We start from the raw sequence: 18,121 nt of genomic DNA, 5'->3' as shown, positions 1-18,121 counted from the left end.
ATTAATATGATGAAAGGGTGGAAAAATAGGCCCCCTAAGGCAAGTTTAAAGGAATTAGGGCTGTTTATCTTAGAGAAGGTAAGGCTAAGGGAGAACTTAATAACTGTTTTTCAGTAGATGAAAAGATTTATAGGGAGAATGCTGAACAGCTTTCCCCCATGTTCATTGAGGACTGAACAGGAGAAAATTAAATTAGAGCAGCTGAAATTTAGACTGGGGACAAGGCCAGCCAGTCTCATAGGGGATATTCCAGTCGTAGGAGTCTATGATCAGAATTAAATTAAATCAAAAGTGATTATTTCTTCTCCAAAGAGAGTTGGCACTGGAATGGAAGAAATGCCTTCACTGGTCCTTTCCTGCAGAAGATTCTGCCTCCAAAAATGGCAGTACCCAAGCTGCCTCGGAATAGGCAGCTCACGGATTTTCATTCCAACGCTGCTAACGGCTCCCTTGGTGACCTCCGCCAAGTTCCTGAACCTCAGTTTCCTCGTCTTTAAAAAGAGGACTTTCTTCCTCAGAGAGTTCAAATGAGGAGAGTTCAGAGAGGGGATAACAGATCGGGGAGAGTGCTTAATAGGTTTGTGTAGAACAATTTGGATTTGGCCAAGAGTTCTGTAAGCTTTACTAGTGACACCTCAAAACACCCCTGCATCTTGGGGTTGTTTGCCTTTTCATTGGCATTACTGTAGGCATTATCCATAATTTACAGATGAGAAATCCGAGCTAGGCAGAGGGTTCTGTCTGAATGCCAAACAGAAAGAGCTACGTAAATGTGCAATGGAATAGAAGGAAAGTTTTACCGTATGCCTCCTTCTGTTGAAAAGTCTTTTGAAAGCAACTATGCTTTGGCCCATCATCCATCTATCCATACAGAATATTATGACCAACCTGAAGAAAGGTCTGCAAGATTAAGAGTTACATTCTTTTTCCTGAAATAACCCATTTCGTGTTACCACAATAATTATCATCACTGCTGTAATAAGCCCCAGCGCCAAAATTTCCCAGATGTGAAGAAAGGGGACTCCTAGACCCAGAACTACTTTTGAAGATCCAGCTAAGTTTTTTGACCATTAACTCTAACTTTCATTCTGGCTCTCTCAGAAGCAGCATGGCCCCATGGATAGAGCTCAGGCCTGGAGTCAGAAGGACTCGGGTTCTAATCCCAAGTTATCTCTTCCAGTTGTCTGCTATGTGACCTTGGGCAAGCCACTTAATTTCTCTGGGCCTCAATTACCTCATCTGCAAAATGGGGATCAAGATTGTGAGCCCCACATGGGACATGGACTGTGTCCAACCTGATTAGCTTGTAACTATCCCGGGGCTTAATACAGTGCCTGATACGTAGAAAGTGCTTAACAAATACCATAGGGGAAAAAAAGGTGGGGAGAACAGGAAAGCAGAAAAGGTCTCCTTGGCTGTTCCCACCCGGCTCCACTAGAGCCTCTAGGGTTGGGACAGATGTTGCCAATTTGTACTTCCCAAGCGCTTAGTACAGTGCTCTGCACATAGTAAGCGCTCAATAAATACGATTGATGATGATGATGATGACAGGACCAATTTAGGAATCCTGGACAAGTTGGGAGATCACCAGTCACCCCTCTATTCCAGCCTTCCCTCTCCCTACTACATCAATCAATTAATCAATGCTATTTATTGAGCACCTACTGCGTGCAGAGCACTATATTAAACACTTGGGAGAGTACAACATAACAAAGTTGGCAGATACATTCCTTGCTAACATTCCCTGCTAGATTGTAAGCGTGTCTCTAGACTGTAAGCTTGTTGTGGGCAGGGAATGTGTCTTGTTATATTGTACTCTCCCACATGCTTAGTACAGTGCTCTGCACACAATAAGGGCTCAATAAATACGATTGACTGATTGACTGACTGACTGCCCATAATAAGCTCACAGCCTAGACATCAGGGTTGTCCCACTCTAGACTTTAAGCTCGCTGTGGGCAGGGAACACGTCTACCAACTCTATTATATTGTACTCTCCCAAGTGCTTACTATAGTGCTCTGCCCACAGTAAGTGCTCAATAAATACTATTGATCGATCCTCAGAGGCATTTCCTGCCCCCTCTAAGTTACAAGGACCCAAAGATCTGTGTCATTATTCCATCGGCTCCATGAGTCTGTTTTGGTTTGTTTTGGTCTCTTTTTGGTCTCTTTGGGCCTGGTGCTTTAACTATTTAATTACTTTGGGTGAGGCACAAATTGAGATGAAGTATGCAGCTCTGGCCGATGAATCAATCAGTGGTATTTATTGAGCACCTCCTGGGCAGTTGGGAGAGTACATCAGATACAAAAGACAGGATCCCTTCCCTCTAGAGGCTTACAATCTAAACTATCTTGAAATTGCTCTTGGGAAATTCTTTCATTCACTTGGCTTTAGCAGCCAGACCTATCTCTCTTGCCTTGCCCTCTCATCTGACCTACAATTATATGTTTCCTCAGGCCTTCAGGACTTCTCCACTTGAAAGCCTTGCCCTTCTTCTTCCATTCCCTAACCACGCTTCCTGCAAACCCCCTTTTGAAAGGTAAATGTCATATATCATTATGTTTTAGTGTCTATAAATACGTATATATAGATGAGAAGCAGCGTGGCTCAGTGGAAAGAGCCCAGGCTTTGGAGTCAGAGGTCATGGGTTCAAACCCCGGCTCTGCCAGTTGTCAGCTGTGTGACTTTGGGCAAGTCAGTTAACTTCTCTGTGCCTCAGTTACCTCACCTGTAAAATGGGGATTAAGACTGTGAGCCCCCCATGGGACAACCTGGTCACCTTGTAACCTCCCCAGCACTTAGAACAGTGCTTTGCACATAGTAAGTGCTTTATAAATGCCACTATTATTATTATTATTATATATTCCAAGCGCTTAATACAGAACTCTGCACACAGTAAATAATAAATAGGATTGAAAGAATGAATATGTATATATATACATATATACATATTCATTCATTCATTCCATTCAATCATATTTATTGAGTGCTTACTGTGCGCAGAGCACTGTACTAAGCCCTTGGGAAGTACAAGTTGGCAACATATAGAGACGGTCCCTACCCAACAGTGGGCTCACAGTCTAGAAGGGGGAGACAGACAACAAAACAAAACATATTAAAATAAAATAAATAGAATAGTAAATATGTACAAGTAAAATAAATAGAGTAATAAATATGTACAAACATATATACAGGTGCTGTGGGGAGGGGAAGGAGGTAAGGTGGGGGGATGGGGAGGGGGAGGAGGGGGAGAGGAAGGAGGGGGCTCAGTCTGGGAAGGACTCCTGGAGAAGGTGAGCTCTCAGTAGGGCTTTGAAGGGAGGAAGAGAGCTAGCTTGGCAGATGTGCAGAGGGAGGGCATTCCAGCCAGGGGGAGGACGTGGACCGGGGGTCCATGGTGGGACAGGTGAGAACGAGGCACATTGAGGAGGTTAGCGACAGAGGAGCGGAGGGTGCGGGCTGGGCTGGAGAAGGAAAGAAGGGAGGTGAGGTAGGAGGGGGTGAAATGATGGACAGCCTTATAGCCGAGGGTGAGGAGTTTTTGCCTGATGCGTAGATTGATGGGTAGCCACTGGAGATTTTTGAGGAGGGGAGTAACGTGCCCAGAGTGTTTCTGCACAAAGATGATCCGGGCAGCAGCGTGAAGTATAGATTGAAGTGGGGAGAGACAGGAGAATGGGAGATCAGAGAGGAGGCTGATGCAGAAATCCAGTCAGGATAGGATGAGAGATTGAACTAGCAGGGTAGAGGTTTGGATGGAGAAGAAAGGGCGGATCTTGGCAATGTTGCGGAGATGAGACATGCAGGTTTTGGTGACGGATTGGATGTGCGGGGTGAACCCAATTAATATATTGGGTAAGCCAGTTCTAGCTATTGAAGAAATGGCAAGAAATCCATTTTAGTACAGTGTTTAGTGCAGTGTTTGGCACATCTTAAGCGCTTAACAAATATCATAATTATTAATGCACCATACTCAGTGCATGGGTTAGTACAACAGAAGCAAAACAAATATTCCCTACCCAAGAGGAGTTGTGAATCTTCATCAATCAATTAATGATATTTATTGAGCACTTACTATGTGCAGAGCACTGTGCTAAGCATTTGGGAGAATACAATAAAGCAGAACTAGCAAACACAATCCCTGCCCCTAACGAGCTTAGTCTAGAAGGGGAAGCAGACATGAATACAAATAAATAAGTAATTTATAATATATAATTTAAAGATATGTATATAAATGCTGCTGGGTTGGGGGTGAGGTGAATATCACATGTCCTAAAGTCACAGATCCAAGTGCATAGACTATGCAGAAGGAGAGCATGCCAGGGAAAATAGGGTTTAATTGGGGAAGGCCTCTTGGAAAAAATATTACCTTAATAATGAAGCAAGCAACTCTTCCTAAGCCCAGAACACCTCCCCAAGCTGATAATAATAGGTCCCTTATCTTTTAAGAGCTCAATAATAGGAATAATGTGGTATTTAAGTGCTCACAATTTGTCAAGCACTTAAATTCATTCATTCATTCAATTGCATTGAGTAGATCACAAGATAATCAGGTCAGACGCAGTCCCTGTCCCATGTGGGGCTCAAGTCTAAGTAGGAGAAAGAACAGGTATTTCATCCCCATTTTACAGATGAGGAACCTGAGGCACAGAGAAGTTAAGAGACTGGCCCAAGGTCACACAACAAGCAAGCGGCAGAATGGGATTAGAACCCAGGTCCTCTGACTGCCACGCCTGTGCTCTTTCCATAAGAGTACGCTGCTTAGTAGATTGAATCACATGTTTAGGGGAAGATCATTTCCCCACCTCTCACCCTCTCCTAGGAATGTTCTGTTTCTGGTTCCAAAGAGGTTAAATCTGGTCTAGGCTTCGGTTGAGGGGAAATTAGCAGAGGAGAATATCTGAGATCAGCACTTCATCAGAAAGTAAATTTTCTGATGCACTAATGCAGTGGATAGTACAGGTCAGCATGGATTATTTATAAGGCATTATATTATTCTGAAAGCAATATAAAGTCAGTGAAGAACCTGCCTACACATCCAGGAGCTCTGGACAAACACACATATGCTCAGCGTGTGCATAAACTAATCTTCCAAACTTCTATTTTTATCCCCCTCCACCTAGGATCTGTGGACTCTTGGGGCTGTGCGGTGCTTAGCATACTGTAAGCACCAAATAATGATAATAATAATAATGATAACTGTGGTATTTGTTAAGCGCTTACTATGCGCCAAGCGCTGTTCTAAGGGCTGAGGTAGATACAGAGTAATCAGGTTGCACACAGTCCCGTTTCCACACGGGGCTCACAGTCTTAATCCCCAGTTTAGAGATGAGGTAACTGAGGCATAGAGAAGTGAAGTGACTTACCCAAGACTACATGGCAAACAAGTGGGCACAGCTGGGATTGGAACCCATTTCTTCTGACTCTCCGGCTTGTGCTCTATCCACTAGCCCACACTGCTTTCCTGCTACTATTGATGGCCCCAGGCATCTCCTCCTCCATCCTTGGACACTATAACAGACTCTCCAGTTCAGAATCAGTGCCACAGAGGACTTGGGGGATACTGAGAACCCCTTCCCACTCCTGCCTCTCTCTCTCTTCTCCTAGCAATCACAGTGTGGGCATTTCAAGGCCTCGGACTTGAAGTTGGGGGAAACTGTCTAAAATATGGCACCCCCAGCCCTCCAGGTAGGAAGGAGCAATGAAGTATAGAGATTCTTACAAAAGTGCTGAATGGGAGTGTGAGCACCAAGTCCTTGCATTGTGGAAGTGCATTTGAGGGGTTATTTGGGGTGGGAGATAAGAGATTAATCAGGGAAGGTCTCCTGGAGGAGCTATAGTTTCAGAAGGAATCATATCTGTATATATGTATATATGTTTGTACATATTTGTTACTCTATTTATTTATTTTACTTGTACATATCTATTCTATTTATTTTATTTTGTTAGTATGTTTGGTTTTGTTCTCTGTCTCCCCCTTTTAGACTGTGAGCCCACTGTTGGGTAGGGACTGTCTCTATATGTTGCCAACTTGTACTTCCCAAGCGCTTAGTACAGTGCTCTGCACACAGTAAGCACCCAATAAATACGATTGATGATGATGATATCTCTTAACTTTCTCTTTCTCCCCTCTTTTCTCCTTTTTTGCTTCTCTTTTTTCTCCTTCTCCCCTTATCGCTAGACTTAGTTCCCTGCCTAATTGCCCTGCCTTGTTTCGGGGTTGTACAAATCATGCAAAACATTGAGGCGAAAATACAGATAGATAGGGTAGTTGGCAAAGTCATCAGGGGTAAGAGCGAGGGAAGGTGGGGAAGGCTTCCAAAGACATTTAAAGATGAGGATTGTTGGTGAGAGCAGTGGGTATGGGAGGGAAGAGAGGTAATGTTTTTGAGCAGAGGAGAGGGTAGAATTATAAGTTTGAGATGGCTAGCGTCAGCCTGGTGGCTCGATTTTTGTCCATATCACTCTGCGGCAGGAATGGAGAAGTCTACCGTGAAGGTGATCCAGGGCTGGGGGTTGGTGCCGTGAGATCCACAGAGACAGACAATGAGGCAAGGGAATCAAGTTCAGCAGAGAGGATGGAGTCGAGGTCGTAGATTTGTGTCAAGAGAAGGGAGGTTGGGTAAGGAGTCCAGGTGGAACGTGATGGCCTAGGATAAGAGGAAGAGGTCAGGAGACTGGAGGTCTTTGTGCAGGAAAGAAGAAGGGACTATTTTGCGGGGAGAAGTGGTGTGGAACAGAAGGCAGGTTAGGAGGCTGTTAGACCCTAAGCTCCTTGTGGGCAGAGATCACATCTACCAACTCTCTTACATTGTACTTTCCCAAGCACTTGGTACAGTGCTCTGCCCACAGTAAGCACTGAATAAATCCAATTGATGGATCGATGGATTGATTGAGGTGCGGTCTGAGAGTGGGATTTCAGAGACCAAGACTATACGGTGACTAGATAATACTCCCTATATAATAATAATAATGATGATGATGGCATTTATTAAGCGCTTACTATGTGCAAAGCACTGTTCTAAGCGCTGGGGAGGTTACAAGGTGACCAGGTTGTCCCATGGGGGGCTCACAGTCTTCATCCCCATTTTACAGATGAGGTAACTGAGGCCCAGAGAAGTTAAGCGACTTGCCCAAAGTCACACAGCTGACAATTGGCAGAGCCGGGATTTGAACCCATGACCTCTGACTCCAAAGCCCACGCCCTTTCCACTGAGCCACACTGCTTCTCCAGGAAGGGGGAATTCTAAGTAGTGAAGCTACTGGAGTCAGAGCGAGTTCCCTTCTTTTATCCAGCTTCTCCCTTCTCCCCCTCCCCCTGGCTCCCAATGGCATCCTGCCCAAGGCTCCAAATAGTCAGTTTTTGCCAAGCTTTAGAGACTAGACTTCAGGCTCCCCATTTTCAAGGTTTCAATTTCCTCCCTTTACCATTACTACAAGCTCTTTTGATGCAGCATGACTCTGGACTAATATAATAATTCTCTACCACACAATTATCTCAGCCTGGGCGAGGCTGGGTCCCCGGGTGAACAATGGCTCGTGGATGCACTTGTTTTGTAGAGGCCTTTCCTCACTGAACTGGCAGTTGGCAGGAGGAAGCTAAGCGCTTTGTTCTCTCTGCCCGCTAGATTGTGAGCCCCATGTGAGACTGTGCGTGAGCTGATTGTACTGTATTTATCCCAATACTTAGTGCATATAGATATCTACAGTTTCCTCTAGACTCTAAGTTTGCTATATGCAGGGACTGGGTCTGCTAATCCATTGTATTGTACTCTCCCAAGCACTAGGACAGTGCTCTTCACATAGTAAGTGCTCAATAAATACCACTGATTGACTGATACAATTACTGCTATTATTATTCAAAAATGTTATAATGTATAATTTTATAATCCCTCTGGGCTGTAATAGTATTGTGGGCAGGGAGCTTGTCTAACAACTCTGTTATTGTTCTCTTCTATACTCTTCCAGGTGCTTTTATACAGTGCTCTGCAGAGAGCAAGAGCTCAGTTCATTCATTCATTCATTCAATCGTATTTATTGAGCGCTTACTGTATGCACATTGGGAAGTACAAGTTGGCAACCTATAGAGACGGTCCCTACCCAACAACGGGCTCACAGTCTAGAAGGGGGAGACAGACAACAAAACAAACCATGTGGACAGGTGTCAAGTCACCAGAATAAATAAAAATAAAGCTAGATACACATCATTAACAAAATAAATAGAATAGTAAATATGTACAAGTAAAATAAATAGAGTAATAAATCTGTACAAACATAGATACAGGTGCTGTGTGGAGGGGAAGGAGGTAGGGCAGGGGGGATGGGGAGGGGGAGAGGGAAAAGGGGGCTCAGTTTCAATAAATACGATCGATTGATTGATTGATTAATGGGTCTGTTCTGTCCCAGCCAACATTCTCTTAGTCCCCTAAAGCCTCGGGGAAGGGGATGGGGGGAAGAGGTGGCAGGAGGCAGCTTCTCCCATCCCTACCGTCCCCCTCCCAGCCTTCACTGGTAGCATTCCTCCACCCACCTCAATCCCACCCCTGCTGCCCCATTGCTTTAAGGCCCCTGGGTGGTGTGCGAGGCAACAGAACTGGTGCAGCAGGAACGGGGTGGGGAGGAAGGGACTAGTTAAAAATGAAAAGGGGCTGTCAGGATAGTCCTCCCCCTGGCCTGGAATGCCCTCCCTCCACACATCTGCCAAGCTAGCTCTCTTCCTCCTTTCAAAACCCTACTGAGGGCTCACCTCCTCCAGGAGGCCTTCCCAGACTGAGCCCCCTCTTTTCTTTCCCTTCCCCACCCCCCCGCTCTACCTCCTTCCCCTCCACACAGCACCTGTATATATGTTTCTACAGATTTATTACTCTATTTATTTTACTTGTTCATATTTACTATTCTATTTATTTTGTTAATGATGTGCATCTAGCTTTACTTCTATTTATTCTGATGACTTGACACCCGTCCACATGTTTTGTTTTGTTGTCTGTCTCCCCCTTCTAGACTGTGAGCCCGTTGTTGGGTAGGGACCGTCTCTAGATGTTGCCAACTTGTACATCCCAAGTGCTTAGTGCAGTGCTCTGCACACAGTAAGCGCTCAATAAATACGATTGAATGAATGAATGAATGATAGGTTCAGGCTTCAGAGTGGGGATTAAAGGTTAAATGAGGGCAGAGCAAGGGGAGACCCTGGGCCAGTAAAGAAAGATAAATGATTTAAATGGCTTATCCGGACAAACCGTTGCCAGGAGTCAGGGAGATTTCCTCTAGGGTGACCAGAGACAACTAGCCTATCTTTGTCTTAGCAATACAGAGCAGTCCCCTCTCTAGTACTCATGTGGAACCAATTTATTTTATTTCTAGTAAACAATGAATTCTAAATGCTTGCTGTTGGTTCCCTTTGCGATACGAACGAAGGACTAATAATACAGTTTCCACAAATCCCATCACTGCTCAAAACAGCATTCCTGGCAGAGCTCCATCACATAACTAATTTACAGCCACATTATGCAAATTATGTTTCCCTATTCCATCCAAATTACATAAGAAAAACATGTCTTAGAGCTGAAATGACTGTATAAGTAAATACGTACATGAGGGCTAATGGGTGGCTAATGGGATGGAATGACTGGGTTGGTTGGAGGAAGTGTTGATGATGACAGGGGACTATACCTCCACTTTCTTGCATCACCCCACACCCCTCAGCAATGCCTCTGAAAGGGTGGCGAAGGTGGAGGTGGTCACCCTACCTTTGCCAACTGGTGCCTTGGCTACAGCCTGGGTAGCCTGCCAGTGACTCAGTCTCCTTCGACCAAAAAAGGTACTTTTACTAGTCAGTCTAATAAATAAGTAGCTATCATTTCAACCACTGGACAGCAGGGACATGTGACGGGTCTCTTATTTTTCCTCATTTGTTCCTTAACGAGGGCATCATTAGATTCCTACTGCTTGCACTTTCAAATTCAATTGATCAATAGTATTTATTGAGCACTTTCTGGGTGCAGAGCACTGTACTAAGTGCTTGGGAGAATACAGTATAACAGAGATGGTAAACACGCTCCCAGCCAGCATAGAGCTTATAGTCTAAAGAGGGAGACAGACATTAACAGAAACAAATACATAAGTGCTATGGGGTGGAGGGAGGGATGAATAAAGGATGTAAATTCAAGTGCAGAGATGACTTTCAAAGCAGTATCTCTAGAGGGGATCTCCTGCCTTCTCTCAAAATTCCCCCTCTCCTCCTGCGCATCCGACTCCATTCCTTTGTACCTTGTCAGATCACTTGCCCCCTTCCTTCCTACCTTCCTAACTGCCATTTTCAACCATTTGCTCTCCAGTGGCTTCTTCCCCACTGCTTTCAAACATGCCCATGTCTCCCCTATCCTAAACATACCCTCCCTTGACTCCATGATTCCCTCCGGTTATCGCCCCATCTCCCGCCTACCTTTCCTCTCCAACTTCCTTGAGCGAGTTGTCCACACCCGCTATCTCAAGTTCCTCTCCTCCGTTTCTCTCCTTGACCCCTGCAATCTGGCTTCCATTCCCTTCACTCCACCAAAACTCCCCTCTCAAAGGTCACAAACGATGTCCTTCTTGCCAAATCCAATGGCCTCAACTCCATCCTAATCCTCCTTGACCTCTCAGCTGCCTTTGACACTGTCAACCACGCCCTTCTCCTGGAAACACTATCCAACCTCGGTTTCATTAACTATTTTCTCCTGGTTCTCCTCCTATCTCTCTGGCCACTCATCCTCAGTCTCTTTCGCAGACTCCTCCTCTGCCTCCCACCTCCTAACTGTGGGTGTCCCTCAAGGTTCATTTCTGGGTCCCTTCTATTCTCCATCTACACCCACTCCCTTGGAGAACCCATTCATTAAAATGGCTTCAAATACCACCTCTATGTGGATGATTCTCCAATCTAAGTCTCCAGCCCTGATCTCTCTCCCTCTCTGCAGTCTCATATTTCTTCCTGCCTTCAAGACCTCTCTACTTGGATGTCCTCCTGTCACCTGAAACTTAACATGTCTAAGACAGAACTCCTTATCATCCCACCCAAGCCCTGTCCTCCCCTTGATTTTCCCACCACTATAGATAGCACCACCATCTTTCCCGTCTCACAAGCCCGTAACCTTGGCTTTGCCCTTGACTCCTCTCTCTCATTTGTCCCACATAGCCAATCCATCACTAAATCCTATCAGTTTGACCTTCGGAGCATCGCTAAAATCTACCCTATCCTCTCCATCTGAACTACTACCACATTAATCCAATCACTTATCCTGTCCTATCTTGATTACTGTATCAGCCTCCTTGCTGACCGCCCTGTCTCCTGTCTCTCCCCACCCCAGGCCATACTTCACTCTGCTGCCTGGATCATTCTTCTTCAGAAGCATTCAGAACACGTTTCCCCTCTCCTCAAGAACCTCCACCTTCTCATCAACAGAAACTGCTCACCACTGGCTTTGAAGCAGTCAATCACCTTGCCCCCTCCTACCTCACCTCGCTACTCTCCTACTACAATCCAGCCTGCACATTTCGCTCTTCCACTGCTAACCTTTTTCTCTACCTTGATCTTACCTATCTCTCTTCCGACCACTTGCCCACATCCTGCCCTCTGGCCTGGAATGCCCTCCCTTTTCAAATCTGACAGACAATTACTCTCCCCCCATTCAAAGCCTTATTGAAGGCACATCTCCTCCAAGAAGGCCTTCTCTGACTATGCCATCTTTTTCTCTTCTTCACTCCCTTCTGCGTTGCCCTGACTTGCTTCCTTAATTCATTCCCCCCATTCCAGCCCCACAGTACTTATATAGATATCTTAAATGTATTTATTTATCTTAATGTCTGTCTCCCCCTCTAGACTGTAAGCTCGCCTTATTGTTACACTTTATTGTTACACTGTACTCTCCCACGTGCTTAGTACAGTGTTCTTCACACAATAAGTGCTCAATAAATACAATTGCCTGGTTGACACAGAAGGGAGAAGAGGAAATGAGGGCTTATTTGGGGAAGGTGTCTGGAAGGAGATGTGAACTGTCAGACTAATTAAGGCAAATTCAGAACTCTAGGGTCCTCTAATCCTCCCTAGGTTTGGGTTACTGCAAAAAATCTCAGTCCTCAGATTTTGTTGCCAATACCATCACCATTCATTCATTCATTCAATCGTATTTATTGAGCACTTACTGTGTGCAGAGCACTGTACAAAGCGCTTGGGAAATACAAGTTGGCTGAGGGGTCCTACAGCCTAAATGAGACCCTTAATGGTTCCAACCTTAGGCTTGCTGAGACGAAACCCTCAAATTGAGACTGTTCCTCCCAAAGTGGGATTTCTGGTCATCTTAATATTGGCATGGGAAGCAGGAGTAGGAGGCAGGGAAAGAAGGCTAAAGGATATTCCCAGTTCAGTGTATAACCAGATGAACCTGATTTGCGATCCCAATCCGCAGAACTGAAGTTTCCATTTCTAGACCAAAACCTACTCATAGCTGCTGAGCAGGCCTAGTAGCTCAGTACTGTGGGTAGGGTCAGAGGGAAGTTTTTCTGGAAGGAAATCCTGAGGCAGAAAAAGCAAGGGTATAGCCTGGAATTTACAAAGCTTTAGAAGCGAAAGGGAGCTCCTTGCCCTTCACCTAATTATCAATCATTCAATGCTATTTACTGAGTGTCTACTTAATCAATCAGTGGTATTTACTGGAAGCTTACTGTGTGCAGAGCACTGTTCTGAGTGCTTGGGAGAGTATAGGACAACAATATAACAGAGTTGGTAGACATTTCCTGCCCATAACGAGCTTAAAATCTAAAGGGATTTACTGTAGGCAGAGCCTTGTACAAAGAGTTTGGGAGATTACAGTACCAACAGCATTGGAAGACATGTTCCCTGCCCATAAGGAGCTTACAGTTTAGAGGGGGAGACACATATTAAAATAAATTATGGATAAGTATACACGTGCCATGGGGCTCAAGGTGGGATGAATATCAGAATATCAAGTGCTTTAATAATAATAATAATAATAATAATAATAATGATTGTGGTATTTGTTAAGCACTTACTAAATGTTAAGCACTATCCTAAGCCCTGGGGTAGATCCATATTAGTTATGTTGGATACAGTCCCTGCCCCACATGGGGCTTATATTCTAAGTAGGAGGGAGAAGAGGGATTGAATCCCCATTTTACAGATGAGGAAACTGAGGCACAGATAAATTGAGTGAGTTGCCCAAGGTCACACAGAAGGCAAATGGCAGAGCTGGGATTAGAACTCAGGTCCTCTGATTCCCAGGCCCATGCTCTTTCCACTAGGCCAAACTGCTCCTCTTTAAAGGTACAGATCCAACGTAAGTGATGCAGAAGGGAGAGGGAGTAGGGGAAATGAGTGCTTAGTCAGGGAAGGCCTCTTGGAGGAGGTGGGATTTTAGTAAAGGTTTGAAGGTGGGCAGAGTGATCGCCTGTTGTATATGAAGGGGGAGGGAGTTTCAGGTCCGAGGGAGGAAGTAGACAATGGATCGGTGGCAAGATAGGTGAGAATGAGGTTTGTTGAGTAGGTTGGTGTTAGAGGCGTGAAGCATTTGGGCTGGATTGAAATAAGATATAGCTTTAATTATTAAAAAAATTACAGCTTTAAATCTATTTGTTCTGATGATTTTGACACCTGTCTACATGTTTTGTTTTGTTGTCTCTCTCCCCCTTCTAGACTGTGAGCCCGTTGTTGGGTAGGGACCGTCTCTATATGTTGCTGACTTGTAACAATAATAATAATAATAATAATGGCATTTGTTAAGTGCTATGTGCACAGCACTGCTCTAAGTGCTGGGGAGGTTACAAGTTGATCAGGTTGTCCCCGGGGGGGCTCACACTTTTAATCCCTATTTTACGGATGAGGTAACTGAGGCCCAGAGAAGTTAAGTGACTTGCCCAAAGTCACAAGCTGACAGCGGAGTCGGGATTTGAACCCATGACCTCTAATTCCAAAGCCCGTGCTCTTTCCACTGAGCCACGCTGCTTCTCTTGTACTTCCCAAGCGCTTAGTACAGTGCTCTGCACGCAGTAAGTGCCCAATAAATACAATTGAATGAATGAATGAATAAGAAATCAGCAAGGTAAAGTGGTTAAGGAGAGTTGATTGATTTAAAACTGATAGTATAGAGTTTCTGTTTGATGTGGAAGTGGATGGGCAACCACTGGAGATTCTTGAGGAGTAGGGGCATTAATAACAATAATAATAACAATACTTGTGGTATTTGTTAAGCGCTTACTATGTGCTAGGCACTGTATTAAGCGCAGGGCTAGATACAAGCAAATCAGGTTGGACACAGACTCTGTCTCATGTGGGGCTCACAGGACTGAATTTTTTTTAGAAAAATGATCTGGGCAGCAGAATAATGCAATAGTCCAGGTTGGGGAGGCTAAGTGCTTGTAGATCAGCAGTTTGGATGGAGGGGAAAAGGTGGATTGTAGCAATGTTGTGAAGTTAGAACCAACAAGATTTGGTGACATTGAAAATATGGGTTGAATCAGAGGGATGAGTCAAGGATATATTAATGTCTGTCTCCCTCGAGAAGGTATGCCCGTTGTGGGCGGGGAATGTGTCTGCCAACTCTGTACTGTACTTTCCCGTGTGCTTAGTACAGTGCTCTGCACATACTAAGCGCTCATTAAATACTGTTGATTGTTTTGATTGATTGTTGGGTATGTTGACTTTGAGGTGTCAGAGATGTGCTGAAGGCAGGAGGAAATGTGAGACTGCAGGGAAGAACAGAGTTCAGGCTGGAGAGGTAGATTTGGGAATCATCCGTGAAGAGTTGGTAGTCAATCAATCAATCAATCAATCAATCGTATTTATTGAGCGCTTACTGTGTGCAGAGCACTGTACTAAGCGTTTGGGAAGTACAAGTCGGCAGCATATAGAGACGGTCCCTACCCAACAGTGGGCTCACAGTCTAGAATCAATCAATCGTATTTATTGAGCACATACTGTGTGCAGAGCACTGTACTAAGCGCTTGGGAAGTACAAGTTGGCAGCATATAGAGACGGTCCCTACCCAACAGTGGGCTCACAGTCTAGAGTTTCAAGAAGAGTTTGAAAAAAATAATGGACAACAGATGCACAATAGGTTTTTAAGGGAAAAGTTACTGATGTTAGCTATCTGGTGGACTCACAGACTTTGGGAATATGATGGGTATTTACAGGGATATTAGAAGGAAGATCACAAACATGAAGACAGATGTCAGTATGGTAACCATCACACTGTTTCCAAACACCTTTGTTTGTAACATAAATCAACTAATCAATGATATTTACTGAGCACTTTCTGTGTGCATAGCACTGTATTAAGGGTTTGGGAGAGTACAATATAACAGAGTTGGTAGACACGCTCCCTGCCCATAAGGCTTACAATCTAGAGGGGGAGACAGACATGAAAATAAATGACCGATGTGATCGTAGGAGATGTGGGGCTGAGGAAATCTGTCAGACATAGTTCAGGCTAGTTAGATTGGTCAGAGACTCAGTAAGACAGAGAACAAAACAAAACATATTAACAAAATAAAATAAATAGAATAGATATGTACAAGTAAAATAGAGTAATAAATATGTACAAACATATATACATATATACAGGTGCTGTGGGGAAGGGAAGGAGGTAAGGTGGGGGGGATGGAGGGGGGAGGAGGGGGAGAGTCGAAGCCATGGGAGTGAATGAGTGGGTGTACATGGCGATATTATTTATTGAAAGCTTACTGTGTGCAGAGCACTGTACTAAGCACTTGGAGAGTACAATTCAACCGAGTTGGAATGAGTGGGTGTACATGGCGATATTATTTATTGAAAGCTTACTGTGTGCAGAGCAATGTACTAAGCACTTGGAAAGTACAATTCAACCTAGTTGGTAGATATGTTCCTTGCCCCCAGCGAGCTTCCAGGCCAGAGGAAGAGATGTCTGGGCAATCAGATGGGCCCCAGGGAAGGCCCCATCCCCGCTTACACAATGGACTGATATTCTGTACATTCACCTGGTATTTTCTCCAGTTTGGTCACATAGGAGTTGAAGAGGGAGTTAGACGCTCCCGGTCCGGTGGTGGCCGTCTCTGTGGCGCTGGATGTTTGCCGGGGGCCCTCCTGGACAGGGTGCAGCGTGGCGTGGGCTCCCAGCAGCCAGTGGCTGCTCAGATAGGCCCAGGCCTGGGGAGACGGTGAACCGCTTTTCGTTCGCTGGCTGGCCGTGGCAGCGTGGCCTAGTGGATAGAGCACAGAGCTAGGAGTCAGGAGGACATGGGTTCTAATCCCGACTCCGCCACTTGTCTGTTCAATCTCTCATCCTATCCCGACTGGATTACTGCATCAGCCTCCTCTCTGATCTCCCATCCTCCTGTCTCTCCCCACTTCAGTCTATACTTCACGCTGCTGCCCGGATCATCTTTGGGCAGAAACGCTCTGGGCATGTTACTCCCCTCCTCAAAAATCTCCAGTGGTTACCAATCAACCTACGCATCAGGCAAAAACTCCTCACTCTCGGTTTCAAGGCTGTCCATCACCTCGCCCCCTCCTACCTCACCTCCCTTCTTTCCTTCTCCAGCCCAGCCCGCACCCTCCTCTCCTCTGCCGCTAACCTCCTCACTGGGCCTTGTTCTCGCCCGTCCCGCCATCGACCCCCATCCCACGTCCTCCCCCTGGCCTGGAATGCCCTCCCTCCGCACATCCGCCAAACTAGCTCTCTTCCTCCCTTCAAAGCCCTCCTGAGAGCTCACCTCCTCCAGGAGGCCTTCCCACACTGAGCCCCCTCCTTCCTCTCCCCCTCCTCCCCCTCCCCATCCCCCTGTCCTACCTCCTTCTCCTCCCCACAGCACCTGTATATATGTTTGTACAGATTTATTACTCTTTTTATTTTACTTGTACATATTTACTATTCTATTTATTTTAATTTGTTAATATGTTTTGTTTTGTTGTCTGTCTCCCCCTTCTAGACTGTGAGCCCGCTGTTGGGTAGGGACTGTCTCTATATGTTGCCAGCTTGTACTTCCCAAGCGGTTAGTACAGTGCTCTGCACGCAGTAAGTGCTCAATAAATACAATTGAATGAATGAATGTTATATGACCTTGGGCAAGTCACTTCACTTCTCTTGGCCTCAGTTATCTCATCTGTAAAATGAGAATGAATACTGTGAGGCCACTGTGGCGATTACCTTGTATCTTCCCGGGGCTTGGTACAGTGCCTGATACATAGTAAGTACCTAACAAATGCAATTATTATTATTATTATTATTACCACCACAATTATTATTATGTCGATTCAGTCCTCGGCCGCCGCGCAGTTGTTGACCTGGGGCTCTCTTGGGCTGGGGGCCCTGGAATATATTTTTCATTTTGAAGGGCTCTTCCTCCAATTTTTCCACTGCTAGAATTTTCTCAATAGGAATGCTGTAGAGGGGTTGGTCTCCTTGGCTTTTTTGATAGTTGAATTCGTGGTTTGTCAGACGAAACCACCTTTTTGGAAGTTTTTCGTACCAGAGCGTCTTCTTCCTTGGGCTGTCTTTATCACAAACTCTTCTTTAAGCAATATAGGCTGCTCTATACTCTTGTGGTCTTGTGAGAATATCAGGTGAAGCCTGTTCTTCCAGTGACCTCTCATTGGCTTTACGTGGCTTGTTCAATAGTAATAATAATAGAAATAATAATAGTAATAATCATAATTGAGGTATTTGCCAAGCACTGTACGAAGTGCTGGGGAAGGTACAAGATAATTAAACAGGATACAGTCCTGGCCCCACCCAGGCCTCATAGCCCAAGGAGGAGGTGAAGCAGTGTAGCCTAATAAATAATAAAATAATGGTGGTATTTGTTAAGCGCTTACTATGTGCAAAGCACTGTTCTTAGCGCTGGGGTAGGTACAAGGTAATCAGGTTGTCCCACGAGGGGCTCACAGTCTTCATCCCCATTTTACAGATGAGGGAACTGAGGCCCAGAGAAGTGAAGTGACTTGCCCAACGTCACACAGCTGACAAGTGGCGGAGCCGGGATTTGAACCCACGACCTCTGACTCCAAAGCCCGTGCTCTTTCCACCGAGCCACGCTGCTTCCCCTAATGAAATGAAAATGAAATAGCATTAATAGCATTAATGCCTAATGAAAAGA

This window comes from Tachyglossus aculeatus, chromosome 23, assembly GCF_015852505.1.
Source record: "Tachyglossus aculeatus isolate mTacAcu1 chromosome 23, mTacAcu1.pri, whole genome shotgun sequence".
In the NCBI taxonomy this organism is placed as follows: domain Eukaryota; kingdom Metazoa; phylum Chordata; class Mammalia; order Monotremata; family Tachyglossidae; genus Tachyglossus; species Tachyglossus aculeatus.
This window is presented reverse-complemented; position numbering follows the sequence as displayed.